The sequence below is a fragment of the Chiloscyllium plagiosum genome, chromosome 2, assembly GCF_004010195.1.
Source record: "Chiloscyllium plagiosum isolate BGI_BamShark_2017 chromosome 2, ASM401019v2, whole genome shotgun sequence".
NCBI lineage: Eukaryota > Metazoa > Chordata > Chondrichthyes > Orectolobiformes > Hemiscylliidae > Chiloscyllium > Chiloscyllium plagiosum.
The window spans coordinates 105,150,651-105,172,420 of NC_057711.1; positions in this window are offsets into that span (position 1 = coordinate 105,150,651).

The window sequence follows — 21,770 nt, forward strand, 5'->3', positions numbered from 1 at the left end:
CGCTCCTTCATCAGGTGGTAGTGGAGGGCTCAATCCTACACACAGAATTTATAGACAAAAAGGTTTTGTGATTTACACATGAAAGAAGTGAAACTATCACTGTATTCTAACAGATGAAAGGCTTAACAGACAATCAATTTTTCAATGTATAATTTCAGTTACATCACACTGCAAATTTTTGCTATAAAATCTGTGTTACAATCGATCCCTCCACAATCACCTGATGAAGGAGCGTCGCTCCGAAAGTTAGTGTGCTTCCAATTAAACCTGTTGGACTATAACCTGGTGTTGTGACTTTTAACTTTGTACACCCCAGTCCAACACCGGCATCTCCAAATCTTGATAAATGTAGATTGATTTACAGTTTAACGTATTGCCATTGTCATAAATGTGTAACAGGCCCATTGCAATTAACAACTCTGTCTTCCAATACTATCTGCAGCTTGTCCATATGATACTATAATTAGCATCAATTATTGTCAAATAATTTACTGGCAGAAACTGTGTTTTACGCTTGATTGAATTGTCCTCCAGATATTTTTCCATTAGTCATGGGAGGTTGGAAGAGAATGAACAGTATTCTTCCTCCTGTTCTTATAATGAGTTCAACTATCATTTGAAAGAGCCACTTTTGATCTTTTCAGCTGGAGATATGGACATTCAAACTTCTATCCAACAAGTGTGATAATGTATTTACTGTCGGTTATGAAACTGTAAGTGTTTTTCCTTCAAGTCTCCAAGGCCACAAACCAGTTTCAGTGAAGATTTTGAAAATAGTTTCCTGTGAAAAAGTGACCTCTTCACAGATGATCTCCTGTCCATGAATGAACTGGTGCTATCCAAATCTATTTTCATGAATCCCTACAGTGTGGAAGTTTACACAAAACCTTTGAAGAGCAACCCTCTCAGAATCACCCCTCTTCTCTGTCCCTGTGTTTCCCCTGGCTATCCACCTAGCCTGAACATCGCTGGACAATTTAGCATGGCCAATCCACCTAACCTACATATCTTTAGACAGTGGAAGGAAACCCACTGTACAGCGAATGTGCAACTCTGCACAGTTGCCTGAGGGTGGAATCAAAACCAGGACCCTAGTGCTGTGAGGCAGCAGTGCTAACCACTGAGCCACTGTGGTGCTCTTCCTTCATATTAACCTATTTAGGGAAGTTCCAGGCTTCCGCATTAATCTTCGACCATATCACAGCTGTAAGCATTAAACTCACCATTTAAGGAATCACAAATGCTGCTTGTATGGTAACTTACTCAATTTTATGCAGACAGCAAAAAACTGGTTGATTTTAGAACAACTTTAAAATACATCTAAAATTCACTGCCAGCAGAACACTCCAGAAATTCACTACTGTTGATTGGCAGGTAGTGAGAGAACGTGTCTCCCTCACGTCGCCGGAAAGAGATCAAAGTGTTGATAATTTGAAATACTAAAATTCATTGTAGAATTGTAGAACAATAGAAGAAAATTGTGTACTTTTAAAATGTCAGCTCTGTTGATTGTATTGTTTTCATTAGAAAATAAATTAGAGGATATTTTGAAATACATCTTACGATTCTCTCCAGCTTCCACAATTTACCTCTGCTCTTCACTAACATCAACACACATCATTTCACACTTACTGAGAACACAGCAATCTATTCCCAACTCCCAGCTAATATGTCTGTTAATTCCATCCATCATTTGTTATGATGCTTGTCTATATCATCATAAAAGCAGCATGTTTTGTCTTTATATTATTTTCCACTCACCTTGCACACAGTATTCTGTATATATCACAGGTTATCAACAATTATAATTATTTCACTGGCTGTAATTAGTCATGCTGTATATCAGAAAGGCAATTTACTCAAATAAAATCAGATTACATCAACAGTATTAAGGAGAAATTTGACAAACCTACATTTTATGTTCATAGATTTTAGTACAAAATCCATAGCAGATATGAAGAAACTAAATTATAAAATTGCACCAGCTACTAAGATTGATACAAACAAATGGTGAGACACAATTCATGATATGAATTCCTATAATTTTCTATTTAGAGACCATAATGAACTCATAAACAAAGAAAAAAATCATGTCTAACAATACCTCTTAAAACGTCATTGTATTTTTCCAGCAGGGACATTAGACAGGAACAGAGTGCTTGAAGTTTAACACCACTCAACTGTTCTGTCTCAGACTATGATTGAATATATATTTTGCAACACTGAGTCCTTGACATCAAAGACCTAATGTAGTCAATCAAACAATAATATGCCTTGTGGCTTCATTATTTAATTGGCATTGAAGAAGCCTCATCTACCTAATGACCATTGAAGATTCCACTTAGTTCCATGAGGCAATTGCACACAGCATTTAAAACAAAACAATATTCAAGGATCACTTTATAATTTAGCCAATGGAAAGCACATTTCATTTTGTGTAATACCAAGGTGCTTACTCTAATGAATAGATTTTGAAAAAAAACTAAAACTCTATCAATCTTACTGGTTAAGAACATTTACCCTTCTGTATTTCTTCCGGCTTTCTTGCTCTTTAGAATGTTGACTTCTGTATTGCACCTGCTATAATCCAGGTTGTTCTCCTTTAGAATGTGTTTATTCAATGCGATTTGGCTGTAATACAATTGGGGAATTGGGGACAATTATTTTTTAAACATGAATTATTGTTGGCTATGACACAATTCCATCCCCAGCACTCTCTCATTCAACCCATGGACCAGGATGCAATAGCAGCTTTTAAAGCTTATTACCTAAGATACACCTTCAAGAAGCTGATTGCAGCTACTGAGATAACAAGGACAATGTTCTTCAATTTTGGTAGAATTTTTGTTTGGAAAAATTATTTTTGGAAAAGTGCTATTGATATCATTGTGGAGGCCTGGGGTGATGTTAGTAAAGACTGCTTGCGTGGAGTTTGATAGAAGCTTCTCCTAGATTTTCTTCATGATGTTAAAGGTGTTGAACTGTGAGAGGAGTTTCCAGTACTCAAACAACATTGTGTCCCTCTTGCAAAGCAAGCTGGATTTGAAGAATTGGAGACTGAGGATGTCAAAGAACTGCTTGAGTCCCATTGTGAAGACCTCTCCACAGCTGATCTACAATAACATGTTGCTGTGGGCAAAATTGAAGCTGGAGATAAAGAAGATGAACTCCAGGATGCAACACCATGAGAATTTTCCATTTCTCTTGCGTCTTCTATCCTGAGGGAAGTTGCGAAGCAGTTGCAGCTCTTAGAAGACAATGACTACAATGCAGAACACAGCAGGTCAGCAGCTTGTGGCATGAAGTCTTATCTGGCACTCTGTAAACATCTTCTTCATGAAAGAAGAAAGATGGCAAACCAGCAAAAGTCGGATGCCTTTTTTAAGCCAACCCCCAAAAAACAATCTGAGGACAATGAACCACAGCCATCCATTTCTGGACTAAACATTTTTTTTCCATCATAACCCTGCACCCAGAACTGCACCTGAAGGTAATGTTGATGCTGATGACTCTCAGTCCCTGTCTGAATACGGTACTGTAATTCAGCAAACCCAGAAACCCTTTAAAGTTAACTTGCAGTTTTTCAAGGTAAATTATTAAATTTATTGTATTATTTCATTAAAATATATGATTTTAACATTTACTTAGACAGTGCTATCATTTGTGTTATGCTAACCGCTATTTTTGTTTTGATCTTTACTGATATTTTTGGTGGTCTACCCCAACCCTGTTTTTTCCATAGGCCCCATTATTTCTATTGCGCGATCTTCTCTAACACAAAGTCGCATGGGAACACCACTATTGTGTTATCGAAGAACAGACTATATATCTTTTAGTGACAGGATGTGAAACTATTGTCCCACAGCTTGTGTCTAGATTGAAAGCATATTAATTCAGACAAGTAAAAATTTGATCAGGTGTGTGACTTGCTTTTATCCGGTTGGCTGGACAATTGGTTTGTGAAGCAGTGTGACGCCAACAGCGTGGGTTCAATTCCCAACACCGGTTTGAGATTACCATGAAGGACTGTCCTTCTCAACCTTTGGTGGCCCTCAGGTTAAATCAACACAAATTGTTCTCTCTAATGAGAGAGTAGCATTATGGTCTGATGGCGACCTGAGGGTTGGAAAGATTCAGTCTCTTCCTGGAAGGAACATCAATAGATGGCAGTGACTACATTAGCTCAGGTTGAATATTTGGGCCCTTTATGAGATGGTACAAACTGTTTTAATTCTAAGCTTACTGAACAAAAACTACTGTGAGCCACTTCTGCAATCTCAGTCATCTGTAATCTTTTCTAAACACATTTGAACTGATTCTGATAATACAGAACCACCTCCAAAGTTTACTGCTAAAAATAATCTTTCTACATTTTGGGGTCCATGTTCTTAGATCCCTCAAAGTTGCCACCCAGGTTGATAAATTTAATAAGCAGGCGTATGGTGTGTTGGTTTTCATTAGCAGGAGATTGCGTTTAAGAGCCATGAGGTTATGCTACAGTTCTATCAAGCCCTGATTAGACCATACATGGAATATTGTGTTCAGTTCTGGTTGCCTCATTATAGGAATGATGTGGAAGCTTTAGAAAGGGTGCAGAAGGGATTTACCTGGATGCTGCCTGGACTGGAAGGCATGTCTTATGAAGAAAGGTTGAGGAACGTAGAGCTCTTTTCATTGTAGCAAAGAAGGATGACAGGTGACTTGGTAGAGATGTACAAGATGATGAGAGGCATAGAGTGGATAGCCAGAGACTTTTTCCAAGGGCAGAAATGGCTATTACGAGGGGGCATAATTTTAAAGTGATTGGAGGAAGGTTTAGGGGAGATGTCAGAGGTAGGTACTTTACACAGACAGTGGTGGGTGCGTGGAATGCACTGCCAGCAGTGGTATAGAGTCAGATACATTAGAACCATTTAAGTGATTCTTGGATAGGCACATGAAGATAGTACAATGATGGGTTATGTAGGTTTGCTTATTCTTAGAGTAGGATAAAAGATTGGCACAACATTGAGGACTGAAGGGCCTGTACTGTTTCTATGTTCTATATTCACATAGCCATGAGTGTTGTCTCTCTTGCCTGCTGTAGGGTGTTTTAGTTCTTGGATTTATTTTACATTTTCCTCCTGAATACCTTAACAATTGCTTAAATTATCCCCTCAATCAGTGTATAATCTTGTCTAGTGAAGAGCCCAAAAACGTTCAATGTCTTCTACATCATTCAGACAGGGCTTCTCTTGAAAATCACACAAACTGATGGAGATGCATACCAAATTCTTCAGTCAGTATGGCTGTCAATATAATAGAAACTTCTGGAACAAACACATGCACAATTAAATGTGGAAAAACAGAAGTTAAAGACTCACCACACTTCCTAAGAGTGTGCTGTTGTAGGCCTTGCCAATAGACTACCCAATGAAATTCCTGCAGCAATGAGAATTTGCTATACTTGCCCATTGATTCTCCATTAAAGAAGCATGCAAACGCTATGACAGGCTATTTCAGTCATACATTTTGATGACTGAATACTCTCTCTGGCAGATATTATTCTGGAGATCTATTCCATCAATGGAAAATTTGTGTTGCAGGTTTCAATATAAATTAAGAAAAAGATTTAAATTTATGTTTTCAAGTTTTGGTGCTTTGAATTCTTGTCCTTAATGCCACCTTATTTTCCAGTCATTTTGTCACTTCTTTTGCATAGGTTAGATCAATTTATAATTCATGATTCATACTTCCTAGTTTGGACTCTGTGTAGCTTAATAAGAATTCTTCAGTTTGGGAGCTTGAAGAGTGACACTGGACTGAATCTTAGACCTTTTGTGACTAAGTGTCAGATTTGTTGAGTTTCATGGAGACCTTTTCTCCATGAGGCCTAATGGCTTTTCTCACCACATCTTCTCAAACTTATCTCATCAACTTCCTTCTCTGCCCCAGTGGCAACTTTCTTGTTCAATTCCAGCTCTGTTCTACCTCTCACCATATGCAGATCAAATTGCCATGGCTGGAAATCCCAGAATGGATCAGCATTGCTGGCATCGGGGCTACTTCTAAAAGACTATTGTGCACGCCTTCCTTTTCAGATCGGGACCTGGACATCCTGCAGGCAGGGGTGGTATAGAGAAGGGATATCCTCTTTCTGCAGTTGCGTCCACAACACCAGATCCTGCCAACTTGATCTGAAGGTGTCAACAAAGTTAACGTAAACTCAACTGTTTGGATGAATGTACAGCAATATAGAAAGAAAGCCAATTATATTCTCCACTCCATTCCACTATTTTTTCTGATACCTCACACTCATAGTACCTTTGTTACTGCACCCACTTTCCCCCAAGGCTCATGCTGTAGCCCTCTCACGATTGCCTGCAACATCTTCCCTCACTCACAGTCACACAGCCCAATCCCTGACACCACAAACCTTATGTTGCCCTGTGTGCTGTCTACTCATTCACTTGGGCCAGCTCCCCATTTGCAACAAATATATCATTTTCATCTCCCTTAATATCTGCCTCTGTCTTATTTCAGGAAGAAAATAGCTCTTATTGAGGCAGAAAGAGTCAAGACCGTTGGTCTCCGACATTTGGCTTCTCATCCCTTCTGCGGAGAAGAACCTGACTTCAACCACTTTGAGAGGCTGACTGGCCATATCCAAGCATTTGAACTGCAATCAAAGGCTGCCTTGACTTACTTTGTCTGGATCCCTAACTGAAGGCTCTCCACCTTGAATTAACTGAAGGCTGCTGTCAACCATGACAAGCTCCCTGACCTGTGTCTGCACTAAACAATGTGCCATAACAGAAGTGAAATGAGCCTAGTGGCTCTCGCTGAGGGGTAGCGTGCAAAAAGGAAAGACATGGATGCTGTGAGCATCCAGGTAAATTCAAAGTGAGTGAGTTCTAAGGGAGCAAACAGCCCAGCAATACAGCCTGATTCAGCTGGGTGTGTATCATTGAGCACAAACTGTCCTTTCTTCAGCATTGCAATGATATTGCTGTTGTGCTCTGAAGCATCCTGTAAGTCGATTGGAGATGAGCCATTTGGGTTTTTAGAGGATGGCATGTATTGGACGTCAACATCTGTGGATGTGCCAATAGAGCGAAACCTGAGATTTTGGTGCCCAGTGTCCAACATCAATATCCTTTTGAGCAGGCCCGTGAGCTGTAGTCACCAGGTGACTGCTTTGACTTCTATGTGGAGAGTTTTTTGGATATAATTTGCTTGTAACAGATAGTATGATAGAAACTTTCATATTTATAAAATAAGGTGTGCATTTACTGAGGTTGTTATCAAGCAATGACCCCCTTTAATAAGTAACTTGCCACTTACCTGACAGAAATCTAGCCTTGATGCCCATAATTTTGTTAAATCGTTCCCGACATTGAAATCAGCCTCATCATCTTTTCACGTGATTCTGGCAAATTTATCATAAAGATCCTGAAACTAGGAGCAGGAGTAGGCTATTCGGCCCTGCGAGCCTGCTCCACCAGGTACTTTCGAGTTAATCTGTTCGGAGATGTTATGACTGACCTCCAGAGCTGGTGCGATTGAAGCTGACTTTGCTCGCCCAGAGGTATGTACAGTGCCACTGCACCACTAAAGCACTCTCCTGTTCCACCATTCAGGATGATTATAGCTGATCCTCTATCTCAACACAACATTCCTGCCTTCTCTCTTTATCCCTTGACACATTTACTATGTAAAAATATATTGACTTCTTTTTTGAATATGTTTACTGACCCTGCCTCCATAGTCTTCTGTGGGAACAAATTCCACAGGCTGACCAAGAAATGTTTTCTCATCACAGCCTGATCTGTTCCTTGAAACACTGACCAGTTCTACCTGTCATTTTTTTCTTGGTATGTGAACCTTGGAGTAGGGAGGTAGCTGCTAAGAGGGAATATTGAGTGTAGTTCCTGATTCAAGATGCCTTGATCAAGGGAAACATCCTCTCTGCATTTAGTCTATCCAGCCCTGTTAGAACTTTATGCATTTCAATCAGATTCCCTTTCACCCTTCTAAGATCTAGTGAATACAGGCTAATCTCTCCTCTTTTAATGATCCTGCCATCCTGGTACAAGCTGAGTGAATTTTGTTGCAATCTATGGCAGCTATATCCTCTCTTAAGTAAGGATATCAAAGCTGCACACAATACTCCAGGTGTGATCTTACCAAGACCCTGTATAAACACAGTAAGACATTCCTACTTCTAAACTCAAATCTTTTTCTCAATTCTTTTAACTCCCTCCATTCAGTTTGTACAACCTCATCCTTTGGTTAACATATGTCATTGATACCAATATGTATCATGAGCACTATCTGTTCACCCATCTCTTCAGAATGCCCTGCAGCATCACCATGACAATCTTGACCCTGGTACCATGGAAATAACATACCATGCCAGACTCTATTTTCCAGCTGTACAAACACCTGTTTATTTCTCTTACTAATGAATCCTCTGTCCCTCTGAAGAAGAGCCAGCCATGTGCCATCGTCTTGACTTCTGCTGCTATCTCCTGAGAAGTTTCTCCCCCAGGAGAATTCAAAATGATATACCTGTTAGTGAGGGGATGGCCATAGGGATGTCCTGCACTAACTGTTTTCCTCTTCTCTGTCTAGTGGTCACCCATCTCTTTTCTGCCTATTTAATCTTTATCTGTGGTATGAAAACCTCATTGAACATGCTGTCCCATGATAATGTTAGCATTGAGGCTGCTCCACAGTGTGTCCACCCATACGTCCAAAATATGGTCAGCCAGTAGCTGCAGCTGGGCAAACTATATATGCATGCTCTCAGGGCTATTGGAAATGTTCATGATGTCCCACATAACTCAGAAAGAACATATCAAGGGTGTGCGCTCTGCTTCCATTTAGATTATGCTGTTTAGTTACTTGTTTTAAAGAATACTAATTATGTTAGAGACCTCTAAAATGCTCCCACCTAAGTCCAAAGTCCCTACTCTATTTTGTTTAAGCTAACAGAATGCAACAGTTTAATGATTGGAATAAAGTAGAAGTATTCACCTGACCCTACTCCAGATTCTTTCTAATTTAGAAGTATTTAAAAATGCACTTACCAGTATAATCTTATCCTCCATCTAGCACTATCTCACCACCCATCCCACCAATGCTGTCTCATCAAGTTAATCATTTTCCATTCATGCTACCTTATACCAAACTTATCCACACTTGTCATGTGCTGTTTTAGATTAAATTCATCCCAGTCTTTTTCATACCAATGCTGGATCACGTTACAATCATCCCAATTCACTTCACAGTGATACTGACTGCTGCACACTGTTCCCAGTCTGCCACAGCCCTAATAGAGTCATACAGCATGGAAACAGACCCATTGGTCCAACCAGTCCATGCTGACCATGTTCCCAAATCAAACTAGTCCCCTCTGCCTGTGCTTGGCCCATCTCCCTCTAAAACCTCCCCTATTCATGAACTTACCTAAATGCCTTTTAAATATTGTAACTGTACCTCATCTGTCACTTTCTCTGGCAGTTCATTCCACACATAAACCACTCTGTGTAAAAAGATTGCCCCTTATGGCCTTTTCATGTCTTTCTTCTGTCACCTTGAACATGTTTGTTGGAACTCTCCCACCCGAGGGAATAGACTCTTGCCCTTCATGATTTTATAAACTTCATTAAGGTCAACCATCAACCTTCTATGCTCAATTCATCATTCAGACCCCTTTAAGATGCTGCCCACAGTTTATTTTCCTGCCATGGATTCACTGTGAAAGGTACCTTGCTGGAAACTGATACATGATGTCAGGATTTCCCAAATCTAAAACCTGTTAAGTATATGTGGGCAGCTAAAATGAGGTGAATGGTGAGTGCCATTCCTTCACCCTGTTAGCAAATCCAGGTCACTACCTCGACTAAAATTTGGGCATAATTATACAAACAAAAACTGCCTTTGGCTACCTCTGACAACCCACTGTTGCTGTAGCACATCACTAAATTATCAGCAGAAGGAAGTATTCAAATCTATTGTGGGATCTAAACTCCACAATCTGAGTCAGAGGCCTTCTTTTTAAACTATATTACTTAACCTCGAAGCTAGTCAAGGACAATGATTTACTGTGAGATCACACACATTGAAAAATACATTAATTTACCTCAGTCACATGCATATAAGTCTCTCTCAACCAGCAGTAAAATAGGACATGAAACAAAAATATCATAGATTCAAACAGAATTTATTTTCTCGATGTAGAAATTACTAATGTGCAAAGATGACCCAAGAGAAACTCTTCTTGTCAGAAACAACAGTAGTTGTGGTGACTCACTTTACTCTCCACCTTCATTTTTAAATGATACCTGACATTTTCCTAAACTTAAGATAGTTACGTCAAAGCACAAGAAGTGGCTATTGCAGATGAACATGTGGCCCATTTTTGTGACATTTTTCCCCCTGTTATTTTAGCCAAGGAGGGTTAGCAACAGCAGGTGACCCTATATAACATCTCCTTCTCCTTTCACCTCCCCTGCAAGGACCCCATCCTGAGCGATGATTCACTGGAGTTATGGGCCTCAATTAAGAATAGATTCACACTTTGATTGAAATAAAAGGCACAATACTGAGGAGGTCAAAAATTGTAAACAGAAACAAAAATGATGTGCAAAGCTCAGTAGGTCCTATGGCTTCTGTTGAGAGAGAAATAGGGTTAACCTTCCAAGTTCATTGCTTTTTGTCTGCTCTGGAAAGTGTTGGGGATGTAACAAAAAACTGCAGGTGGCTGCAGATCTGAAACAACAGCAGAAATTGCTGGAGAAACTCAACGGCTATGTGAAGAATGCAGAGTTAACATTTCAAGTCCTGTGACTCCTCTTCAGAGCTGTGTTGGGGATGTAACAGGTTTTAAGCCAATACAAAAAAATAGGGATGGGAGGAATGAACAAAAAGAGAAGATCTTTGTTATGCTGAAAGACAGGACTGAAGAGATGAGGCAAAATGGGGGTGGTACTCAAATAAGAAACAAAATATCTTTAAAGGATATGTGAATAGTAAGAAAAGAATAATAATCAGTGTTTGAACTTGCAGTGTTGCCCTCTTCTCGTGAAGTGCTGCAGGACGGAGATTGTCAGTCCATTTTCCAATTGTAGTGCATGATAGCCATGGAGCATAGATGGTGTATCTATCACATGATAACATTAACTTAACTTTATGGGAAGCATAATTGCAAAATAAAAACAGAAATGCAATATTTTATCCTGTTTTTGCTTGATTGATGATAAAGTGAGCACTAGAACAAGTTTGAAAGTCATGGAATCAGTAACTGTATCAATTAAAAATTAACTGAGATTAGCATTTTCCATTGTGAAATTAATCAGGATTAATATTTTTTAATTGCTTGTCAAGTTCAAAGAGAAATAGACAATACTGAAAATATATTTGGGCTTCAAAGCAGCACTGTGTTAATTCTCTGGAGTCAGACTTAACCCCAGGAACCTTATCTGGGTGGCCATGTGCGTTTGCTCACTGGTATCACTGCAGAATGCTCAGTTTGGCAATGCTATTTGCCCTTGATGAATTGGTGCAAGTTTGTGTAAGGGTGTTAACTAATTTCCTCCCTCTTCATTGCTATAGCCCCAGTCTTAAGTTTTGCTCTGCCTGTAATCATTGGTTGGCGGAATGTCAATGCTCACTGATCTGCTTCATGTTCAGGCATGACCTTTAGACTTTGAATGCTCTCCTAGGTGGAATTTAAGGTTGTGATTGAGATTCACACTCTCTCCACAGGTGGGGAGAGTGCCCATCTTTTTTGGGAAATCTTACCATATTAAGCATCAATCAGGCACTGAACTGGGCAACAACATGCTTTCCCACATTGACCCATCTTGGTTCCACCTTACTTAATGTCCTTACTAAAGAAAAATGCAACCATCTCATTTATAACATTTTTGTTTTGTTTGACCTCTGTATTGGTGGGGGAAAAGAGTTGCAGATTTCTAAGACCCTTTGTGTGAAGAACTGCTTCCTAACATCATCTCTGAACAAACCAGCTCTGGTTATCTGATTATCTCTGTATGCTCCAAATTAGTCAGTTATCGCCCATCAGTCATGATCTTAGAATAGTGGGGCAGGTTTGAGGGGCTGAATAACCTATGTTCCCATGTTCTAACACCATCCAAAGTTAAAATCACTCCTGTGTTGGAACAGTTGATTACCAATTTACAAACAGGTATTTTTCTGCAATATATTTTGAACTTTTTACATTTTCTTAAGGAAGATAAAAGAAAGTTTCTATTCCATCAGTGTGCAAGTCATGTGTAATCATTGGTGCCATATCTGAGAAGTCTCCTCCAGGTGCCCTGGGAGCTGTCGTAATGCCTTTACACTAGAGAACTCCCATGCTCCTGCAATTTTTTTAAGGGCTGAACAACAATGGTTACTGGACAAGGATATAGAGCAGGGTTATCTTCTGCAACCACAGCTGATAACTCTGTTGTGCAACTCCTGGACTAAGGCTGAGTGTCGATACAATGCAGACTAGTCTTCAACAAGGGTAATGAAGATGAGGTTCTGATGCTGGGATCAGTCCGGGACCCTTGCAGTACACACTACATTGTACACTGGATAGATGTACCGGATCCTCTTAGCATGCTGTGCTCTGTACAACGTGCACAGGTAATAAGGGGATGTGATCAACTGTGAAGGCTGGGAGAGCATCAGCCATCTGTCATGGAAGAAGATGAGGACATTGAGGAGGAGGAACATCACCTTCTGCATAATCAAGCACAGCAGTCTCAAGGACTTCAAGCCAGACAGGACTTACTTGGTACATACATCCAGTAGATGAGATGGTACAGTGATCACTCATTAACTAAGTTTGTTGGTGCTCAAAAAGGCAAGCCGTCCATTTCTCTTCCGGGTGGCAAATGTAGCTTCTGTTTGTTTGTTTATTGTTTGCTTCTGTTCTTGCTGAAAAAAGAATTTTTAGGACCATTTCAAGGCTTTCCTGTACATGACGGTCCCACATGGAACAATGATAAAATGTTGGGCTACACTGGGCATTGGGGCAAACATAGCACTGACTTAGACAGGGATGTTAGATGGGATATGGCTAAGGAAGAGAAACTGTGTGGCTGAAAAAACCAAAAGAGAAAATGCTGGAAAATCTCAGCAGGTCTGGCAGCATCTGTAAGGAGAGAAAAGAGCTGACGTTTCGAGTCTAACTGACCCTTTGTCAAAGCTGTGTGGCTTGTTTATTAAATAACAATAGATTGTGCATTTTCATGCATAATAGAGTGTCACCCATACCACTTATACCCTGAGAAGCATTAGTTTAGGTTACTGTCTCATTACATGCACGGTGAAGGGCAACGCCAGACTGTTAACACTTGACCAGATTCTGGGATATCACAGCAGTGACGAGTAATTTAGTGAGAGAATAGGATAAGTAAGGCACTGCAGGGCTGTAATGTACTGTTGAAGAGGTGAATTTGAGAATATAGCATAAGAAAACTCAATAAGTCCCGTGGAGAGAAATCCTCAAGATAACTTGCCAGATTTGATACTTCGCTGATTTCTGGTAAGATTCAGTCCTCTGTCTCAGTTTCAGTTTTGGTTCCTATTCTTAGATACAGTCTTAGTAGCATTAGAAATTGGAAAGGTCAGTTACTTTTTTTCAGTTTACCTTTTCAATTAAGTTCTGTCCCAATTATGCAAGATTTGAAAGCACAGATTCCATCACACACAGGATAATAACATTTGATAGAAGTGGAAATTGCAAACAGCAATATATTTATGTTAATTGTCTTAATGTGCTTTTTTGATTTACTTGCTTGACCGAGAATCAAGATCTGTTTCTGTAATGACTTCAAATAATTTACTTATTAAGCAAATAATTGACTTGCAAGAAGAAATAAGATCAATAGCCGTACAACTTGGATTTCGTTTTACAGGGAAATAGCAGGAATTAGATCATGCATAGCCAATAAATCAGTTAATTGCAACAACACTTTCAACAAGCACACAATGGCTTTTCTATATGTGGTGAATAGTTTTTGTAAATTATGAGATCATGGATCTGTGGAAAAGATCAAGGAGGGAGACTGAAAAACAGGAAGCAAATTTTTGACGGAAGGCTGCAGTCGCCTGAATTCCTTGCTTTTATTGAAGAGTTGTGTTGTTTTACCTGTACAGTGAAAGCAGTGTTTATTCCTAATTTCTTCCTGCCTTTGTTTGTTTTCTTATTTTCCTACCAAATTTCCTTTCTTTGTTTCCTGGATTTACTGTTGTTACAGTTTTACTACTGATAATATGGAATCATAGCAAACATTGGATCCTTATATCCAAGCTTGGATAATGGAAATAGGTCTGGTCCTTACTTAGTCCCAACTTTTCACAGCAAATAGCCAATAATATTGATAAGACACACTATCCATTTCTGATCTATTCCCCTCTATTGATAAACACTTGACTAGGATCATCTAATTCATTGCAATCTAGTGAGTTAACCCTCTTTCAACCTCAAAACTGTTTTTTAAATCAGTTTAACTGAGGGTAATTTTGAGTCCAAGTTATTAATTTTAAATCTCATGTACAAAACTGCACATTTTTAAAATCAACCTCTTCAGATGTGTTATGACATAACTCTGTGGCCATCACATGCTGATGTGAGTTGGACCTTCTGGGTCAGAGATAAAGACACTACAAAATCCCTTTTGCTACAAATATTATAAATTCAGATCTGTATGGTCCACGACTTAACAGTGTGGAATTCAAACACCTGAACGTCCAGTACTGTTGGAGTTTGGATACCCGGATATTCCAATGGCAGAGAGTTATTGGTGCAGCACAGACTGGAGTTGAGTTGGGACTACGTGAAATCCCAGATACAGCTGTCTCAAAGAAAATTTCCTGGGAATTTGAATTATCTGAAGGGCAATTCCCCAGGTCTTGAACACTCTAAAAGAGTCCATTCAAATTGGGGAATTCAGAGGGATCCTCCTCACTTAAGATCAATAAACACCCGGGAAATGTTAAAGAAATAAAAGATCACTCCAACCCCTGAATAACTATTAAATGACATTTGACTCTCCACTGACCACTATCCCTGAACCATTCCATTTCTGAATCCATGACAACCACCTCCCAACCACTCTCACTATATTGTTAGGCTGAAAGTACCTTTTGTTTTATTCTTTTATGGAATGAGGTCATCACTGGCTAGGCCAACATTTATTGTCCTTCTCTAATTGCCCTGAGGGCTGCTATGGGTCTGGAGTCACATGTAGGCCAGACCAGGTAAGGATGGCAGTTTCCTTCCCTAAAGGACAATAGTGAACGACAATAATGATAATGGTTTTGTGGTCATCAATATATCCTTAATTCCAGATGTTTATTGAATTCAAATTCCACAGTGGGATTTGAACCCAGATCCCCAGAACAGTAGCTGACCTACTGGATTAATAGTCCAGTGATAATATGATTAAGCCATTACATCCCCAGCATTAACTTACCAGGTTCCTTAAGATCTGATCAAAATGAAATAAGAAGACATATGCACTTGAATATAAAGCAAATTTATTAGCTTAATATATTTAATAAATATATAAACTAACGAGCAAATTTATTTGCTTAAATTACTTCATACATACACAACCTAATGAGTCCCATTGTTCATCAGCCATTGGGGACTTGGTGATGGTGGCACTTAGAGCTGTATCTCGGATTCCATGGCCCCGGTCTCACGGACCCAGTTCAATGGGGAAAGTCCAATGAGTGGGACAAAATCCCTGATATAAACACCATCTGGTTACATGATGTTTCATAATTTCATAGTACTTTTAAAACTTTTCCAGATATTCAACTCACCACTGATCTCCTCCCCACTACTGGCTGGAGACTCCCCTCCAGATGTCCCCACTCCGCTCCAACCTCCAGACCCAACAACACCAGCCTCATGGCCTAATTTTCCTATATCCAACATCGTCCCACCTTATCTACGTTGACCCCCTCATTCCCAACAACCCTGACATCATGTTAACCCCTTTGATGACCTGACCAATCTCTGGACCCAAACTTCCCAGCTATCCCTGACATACCTTATGCACTGTATCACCAAAGTGGTATCCTACCAACAGGAATTTTGCTTAACTGGCATGCAACCTACCTGACATCTTACTTAACTGACACCCTCACCCCTTAACCCCACATTTACCTTTAATGCTTGCCCTTTAACAGTAGCTATCAAAATGACTAGCTGTGCTGCTGGGCATTGAAATCACAGAAAGCAGCAGACTGACTACTGCAAAAGGGGATGTGATTTCTATGCCAATTTTGTTCACTGCTGGATTCCTGTATAGGTTCACAACAAGAGGTCCCTTTTCAGGAGTCTCCAGCACAGAAGACAGGAGCTGAATATCTGTGTCATTACTTTTAAAGTTGTGTGCCAAAACTATAGTGAAAGCAAATTATCAATATTCAACTTCCATCATTTGTTGACACAGAAAATGTTTTTAGAAAGGACATTACTGACTTCATTTTCTTATTTTTCACAGATTTAACAGGTAAAATAAAACTCCACTCTCGTTCCTCCAGAAAACTTTGGAACTAGCTCTCCTTAAGTTTTTGATCTAATTGACGAAGTTTAGTTGAAGTGTGATAGCTGTTTGGTATAAAAGACTGCAGAGCCGTAGAGTCATACAGCATGGAAACAGACCCTTCAGTCCAACTCATCCATGCCTACCAGACATCCCAATCTGACCTAATCCCATTTGCCAGCATTTGGCCCATATCCCTCGAAACCTTTTCTATCCATATATCCATCCAGATGCCTTTCAAATGTTGTAATTGTACCTGCCAGCACCACTTCCTATGGCAGCTTGTTCCATACATGAACTACATTCTGCATGAAAAAGTTACCCCTCAGATCCTTTTAAATCTTTCCCCTCTCATCTTAAACATATGCCCTCTAGTTTCGGACTCCTCCACTTTAGGAAAAAGACCTTATCTGTTCACTGTAACCATGCCCCTCATAATTTTGTAAACTTTTATAAGGTCAGCTACTCCTCAGCCTCTGATACTCCAGGGAAACAAGCCTTGCCTATTCAGTCTCTCCTTATAGCTCAAACCCTCCAGTTCCACCAACATCCTCACAAATCTTTGCTGCACCCTCTCAAGTTTAACAACATAGTTCCTGTAGAAGGATGGCTAGAATTGTACAATAGCAAATACTGTTGTCGCAGTCCACAAGGGGTCTTCACCTGGTCATCAGTGAAACAATCAGAGGACAGCAATAATGATGTTGAATTGGCAATTAACCACCTTATTAGAAAAGCCAGAGGATTATACTTAGTACACTAATACAATTGTGGAGCATAAAAATTGAAGCTATAATGGAAACATTAAATCATTAAAGGACACATTTTAATTTTGAGGGTCTATAGGTTAATATGGAAGGTGGAAATGAGATAAATTTGCTATTTCAGCAGAAGGATCAGCTTAAGTAGAAAGCTATTGTACAGGAATGCACTGCTGACTGCAGAACTCACTTGTTGGGAATGATGTAAAGAAGAATAGTAGCAAGGTTAGCGGTGAAGATCTTTGTCAATGGTTCCTAACACAGTCAAATGTGTATGTGACTGTTATTGACTTTAGAAGTTGCAAGCATCAACGATTACACAGAAAATAGAGTGCAGAAACAGACCATTTGGTCCTACCAGTCTGGTATTATGCTACAATCAACTATCCTCTCATCCTTATTCATGTATCTCTGCCAACATAACTATATTACAAGAACAGGTCAGACATGAGGAATATTGCAGTGAGTAACTCACCTCATGACTCCTCAGAGCCTGTCCACCATCCACAAGGCACAAGTCAGGAGTGTGATGCAATGCTCCCCACTCAACTGGATGAGTGCAGCTCCAACAACACTCAAGAAACAGCCCGCTTGATTGACACTACATCCACACGCATACATTCCCTCCACCAGTGATGCTTAGGAGCAGCAGTATCTACAAGATGTACTGCAGAAATTCACCAAAGGTCCTCAGACAGTACCTTCCAAACCCACAATCACAAGGACAAAGGTACATGGAAACACCACCACCTCCAACTTCCCCTCCAAGTCATTCACCATCCTGACTTGGAAAGATATTGCTGTTCCTTCACTGTCGCTGGGTCAAATTCCTGGAATTCCCTCCCTCAGGCATTGTGGGTCAACCCACAGCATGTGGACTTTGTTGTTTCAAGAAGACAGCTCACCACCATCTTCTCAAGGGCAAATAGGGACAGGCAGCAAATGCCGGCTGGCCAGTAAAGACCACATCCCACAAATAAATTTTTAAAAATGTTTTTATTCGACGTCTCCTTAAATGCACCTATACTCTTCACCATACCTACTCCTTGTGGTAGTGAACCTTCCACATTTTCTGGAATATTCTTGATTTGAATCAATCTATTATTGGTGACTGTATCTTCCGTTGCCTCGGTTTTAAGGTCTGGAATTCCTTCAGCCCATCTCTTTACCTTTAAGACTCTCCACAAAATCTGTTTCAATAACCAAGTTTTTGCTCATCTGAACTGATACCTCCCAATTTGGCTTTAGTGTAATACTTTGTTTTATCAAGCTACTTTGGGTGGTTTATTACATTAAAATATGCTATATAAATACAGGTTGTTGTTAATTGGCTCACAACATGGAATTATTTAGGAATTAATTTTAGCTGGAGCATGAAAATAAGACAATGATTACAATTTTGCAACATTGCACTTTTATTATCAACTACCAGAGGTGCTGTCTGTTGCTATTTATAGGAGCGCAAGTTGTTCTCATTTAAAGCCCACGATATGAAAACAATTAAGTGCTCAGTTAATGTACAGAGAAATAGTTAAAAAAACACAATTAGAAATAATGCAAAATGAACCTGTAGAGACCAAAATTTAATAAATGAAATCCCTGTGACTAACTGAGAAAGTGAAGTTTAAAGAACCTTTTTCTTAACAAATAAACTAAACTCAACAGGGACTAAATGTGACTTTGAAGGTGACTAATGCTCTACAGAACAGGTAATACTTATCATTGACTTAACGTGGCCTATAATCCCATCCGCCAGAATAAATGATTTATGGTCTTCGCCAAGTTGTAGTCTTTAGAGGAAACAAGGACACTCCCAACTTCCAGTCAGTTCAATTTTCTCTATTGCATTAAGCCATAACATCCATTGACTGTTGAAGGTCCTTTCCCATAGTCAGCTGAGAAATCATGAACCCACCTCCAGCATCGTGGCTTACTCTGAAGATTCTTCCCTGGCCATATGTCGATGATTCTTTCAGAGATCTTAAATGCCCATGGATTGCATCTCTTCACTCTGAGGTCATGATTTCTTGAGCATTCTGCTTGGTGGTTAGCAAAGAACAGCTTTGCACCTGATGCTTGCAATGGCTGCTGCTTCCTTGCTTCTTTTTCTCTCGGTTTGTGTCCGGTGTTCTTTTATTCTTTAAGTGTTTGTAAATCTGCAAAAAGCAAGAAAAGCGGCATCAGGGTCTGTCAGTCTACCCATGCCATAATTCGATTCAGGTTTCAGATGCTAAATCTCAGCAACACATGACCTGGGTCTCCTGCACCCATGGTAACCTGATCTCGGCTTACTGCTGGGCAGAACCAGCAGCAGGTCAGATGTCCTTTCTCGTTATATCAATTTACAATGAATGGAAGAGACAGTCCAAAATGTTACAATTTTATAAAATCTTGCAGATTGCAGTATAAACTCACTTCAGGATGAACTCCAGCAGCGCATCCAAGCTCTTTTTTTGCCAGCACTCCCAAAGCCATAACTTATACCTGCAAGAACAAAGGCCCTGGGTATGTAGGAACAGCACCACCTCTGAGTTCCCCCACTAACTTGCAAAGATTGCTGCTTCTTTGTCATCATTAACCCAATATTGAAACTTCCAAAATCACATTCACTGCAGTCATTCAAGAAGGCCCACCATCAACTTATCGAGGACATGTGCAAAAAGGCAACCATATATATTAAGAATGAAAGAAGCAGACACTAAGCAGGACAAAGTAGGTAGTGTAAGGAGTGGAGACGGATAAAATATCATAGCTGGCAAAACAATTGCATCAGCATTTATTTATATTGCAGTTGGTGAAGATGATGGTGTTAGGAAAGAAAGCTCGACTCTGGGTGACAGGAAATGTTATGACAATGCAGTTCTGATATTGCAGCTCTTTAAAGAAAAGAACTGTTAAAAATGACATTTCTACCTTAAATTCTGTAACTTGCAAATCTAAACTCCTGTACATTAAGTTTTGAAAATCCTTTTGAGACACAAGTCACAGCTGACGACTGTCTATTATATTATGCTGACTCAAAGCTTATTGAACTGTATAACCTCACATCAGTCACAAAGGGAGACATTTTGAATCTCTAACTTTGCAAGCATTCTTACCTGGCGGAATAAAAGCTAATTTTAAATTAACATAGCGGTCATTTTTTACTGTGCTTGTGATAAAGAGAAATTGTGAAACAAAGCTATTTGCATAGAAACTCTAGGAAGAACTCTGAGCGATGTCATCAGAGGGTTCTCAGGCAAAAGGTGCATGAGGACAAAGGGCTTCAAAAATCCTGTGCTATTTTGCTGAGAGTCCAGACAATCTATAACTGCTGTGGCTATGGAATTAGTGACAAATATGAGATCTTCTCTATCACTCCCAAATCCTGTTGATTTTTTCTGATTCCACACTTACATGCAAACATTGACTATTTGACTGCAGAAGCTATCACAGCTGCTAAACCTCACTTAAAGTTGTACTCACTTCAGACAGAAGAAGTTTAAGTTATAACAGGCCTGCTATGGTATTAGAGACTGATCTGATTTTTATCTTTTTAAGTAACTTTCATTGTTGCCTATTTTTATAATCTTTCCACGTACAATTTTAGCTAATAACCTTGTCAGTTTTACTTGAATAAGTGCAGCAATTGTTTTGCAATAAAGTAACTTTTATCATGTTTCAGACTTTGCTGCTGGTTATTTTTAAATTGAATAGTTCTAAAGCAAAAAATGTTCTCCATATGTCCTTCGACAAACTTAGTTTGTGGAGCACTCCCAGGTCATGCCTGGTGTGATAGTGATTCTAAGAATCAGTGCATCCTGCATGAGCAGCACTTATAGGCTAAGTGGTGGAACAGAGATGGCAGCAGGGAGTAATTCAGATTTGATAAAGAACTAAGTCAATAACACACATAGCTATATGCTTACACTATGTCATCATATGTTTGCTTTACATTAATATCACAGGCAAAGAAAACTGGAATTGTGACTGCAGAATTAGCATACATATTCAGTGTTCTGCATCCTCCCTCTCACTAGGAACAGGCATTAGACCAAGCAGACACTTCAGAGCTTGAGCAGGTAACACAGTGCACGTTATTGACTATGGATAAAGTAAGTGCTAAACTGGTGGGTTATAAGAGAGCTGGCTTTTTAATATGGTCCCAAGTCCAATAGCTATTTTCTGTAGGAACAAAATTACTGCAGATGCTGGAATCTGTACTGGAAGCAACAAATGCTAGTGGTCACAGTGGGTCAGACAGCATCCATGGAGAGAGAGCAAGCTAATGATTAGAGTCTAGAAGAATCATGTGGATACAAAACATTAGCTTGCTGTCTCTCCGTGGATGCTGTCTGACATGCTATGATCTCCAGCATTTGTTGTTTTCAACTATTTTCTAATTGAGATCTGATGTGTCCATTGAAGAATAGATGATTCCCTTACAGCATTAACTGGTTAGAAAAACAAT